Source organism: Galeopterus variegatus, unplaced genomic scaffold (assembly GCF_000696425.1).
Source record: "Galeopterus variegatus unplaced genomic scaffold, G_variegatus-3.0.2 Scaffold83, whole genome shotgun sequence".
Taxonomy (NCBI): Eukaryota; Metazoa; Chordata; class Mammalia; order Dermoptera; family Cynocephalidae; genus Galeopterus; species Galeopterus variegatus.
The window spans coordinates 1,097,609-1,100,099 of record NW_007726194.1 but is presented as its reverse complement, the minus strand read 5'-3'; the positions used below and the strand labels follow the sequence as shown (position 1 = coordinate 1,100,099).

The 2,491-nt window shown below is 32.8% G+C and overlaps 1 protein-coding gene across 1 annotated transcript in view; it reads right to left on the bottom strand.

Annotated features, from left to right (window-relative positions):
• Window positions 1-2,491, bottom strand: part of LPP (LIM domain containing preferred translocation partner in lipoma) — a 573,768-nt gene that overhangs the window by 241,348 nt on the left and 329,929 nt on the right. The window lies entirely within an intron of this gene.

Below are 2,491 nucleotides of genomic sequence, written 5' to 3'. Positions count from 1 at the left end.
GCTATAGTTTAGGGTTTGAAAAACCATTCTATCTCTTGAAGGTAAGGAAAAAGTGAAATAGTTCGCATCTAAAAATCACAAGAGACCTTCTCAGTCTATCTATAGTTTTCCTATGTTTTAAGAGATGTGTGGTCAAGATATGGATACAGAAAAAAGTATTTCTCTTTTAGAAGAAAAACTGGGTAAATGGGAAGACAAAAAGCAAATGATACTCAATGCTGATATCTCAGAAACAATAGAGTGCTGTGCTATGCCAGCCAGTGGCCACCATGTGAAATATGGATGCAATATTTCTCTTTTGACTTTAAAGCTTTCATCTTTTTTTTTTTTTTCCTGCAAACATGAGGGAGCCAAACAAATGATTTCTGCAGGCCAAATGTAGTGCATGAGGTACACTTTCAACTTCAATCTAAGTTATGGACGTTGGCAAATGGACATATTACCAGAGAAAGTGATCAAAGCTATTGAAAGGTAGTGCTCTAGAACTCAGCAGACCTAGACCAAAATTCCAGTTTTGCCACTATTTAGAGTTAAGTGTTTTTGGAAATGCCACCTTATTTCTCTAGACTGACTCTTCATCTGAACAATGGAGGAGACCAAACAATACTAAGTTATTTTTCTCCTTCTGCTTTTAATAAGTAGACTATCTTTTTCTTTAAATAAAAACCTTTCCTATAACACAGAAAAAAGGTGAGCCTCACTAGTCAAGAACAGGGTTGAGGAGATTCACATGCTTCTTGCTCTTCTAATAATGTTCCTCTATAAAAGAAGATAAGTTGACATTCAAAAACTCAGCAGTTCCAAGGGTAAATTCTGAATATTTGCAGTGAGTTTTAATGCCCAATAAGAGCTTGATCTCATTACTAAGGATTTGCAACAGGTATGTACCTAATAAAAATTGGCTGGATAAATGAATAGATAGACTTGGTTTCTGAGTTGGTACGATGAGGAAAAATGCAAACAGAGCTTACCTATTTCACTTATAATGCAATGCCTCATTTCCTACTTGCTTTTGGCACAATAAAAAAATTACTTCATCGTTTTCTCCTAGCCTTGAACCGAGGAATAACTTAATTTTGCTTTCTTGAGTCCCTTCAGAAATTATCTTCTACAATTGAGGGTTCAGTACACACAGCTCCATTCCTCACCCACTGGACCAACCACACTATCAACTTGATAGATGAGCCCATGAGCTGAAAAACAACCTAACATATTAAGAGTGCAATATGTAAATGTACTACTACTATACATTTAGAGAAGCACTCAAATCTGGCTGCACAACAGACTTATTCAGGTATTTTAAATTACATATTATTGGAGACGAACCCACACAAGATAGTGAAATCTGAAAATGAAAAAAGCAGATGATCCTCATTTAAAAATATAGTTCAGAACCACTTTGTGTTATTGTGGTTAAAGAAAAAAAGGGAAACTTTCCTGGAGTTGGGGGCTATGTGTGATGATATGGGTTTCTCCAATTGTCTTCAAAGGATAATGTTTATATAATTTAGATTTAGGAACTAACTTATTCCTTGTTTCTATAAAATCTTTATGGAAAACCTGTCTGTGAGGTAATCTGATGATATGCAACAGAAGCCCTAACAAAGTCTCTACTTTTAAACCCGTAATTTTATTTCTAGGAATTCCAAGGAAATGATCACAGATAGTATAAATGTTTAGTTGCAAGAAACATTCATGGAAATGTGCTTTATAAAAGTGAAAGATTACGAGAAATTTAAATAGTACATGGGGATTATTTAAATAAAGTACATATTATTCATATAATGGAATACTATACAGCCATTAAAAAATATACCATGAAAATGTTTTAAAACCTATCAGAAATGCAGCACTTCCACTTATAGGTATATACCTAATAATTGAAAGCAGAGATGAGGATATTTGTACAGTCATGTCATATGCTCACAGCAGCATTATTTGCAATAGCCAAAAGGAGGAAGAAGCCCAAGTGTCTACTGATGGATGGTGGGATAAAGAAAATGTGGCATATAAATACAATGGAATATTATTCAGCTAATAATAAACAAAGAAGGAAAGAAAAAAGAAGGAAATCCTCACACATGCTAGAAGACAGATGAACCTTAAAGACATTATGCTAATGAAATAAGCCAGTTAAAGAAGGAAATATAAGATATATGATTCCAATGTATATTTTATATGTATACTTTGTTATGTATATTTTACTCCAGTAAAATAAGAACAAATAACATTAAAAAACCAACAACTTTATATGCTTTAAAAATCAGGTTAGGAAACACTGTTTCATACCTGTTAATCAATAAATCATCTATCTATATCTCAGAAATACATATACATGCATGTATAGCTAGAAGGGTTAATTTCCAAACTGATAACAGTGATTACTTTAGGGGGTGATTTTTGGGTGTTCTGTACACTTTTCCTATTTTCCAAATTTTCTATCACACCACATATTACTTTATTTTATTTTATTTTATTTATTTTTTTTTTT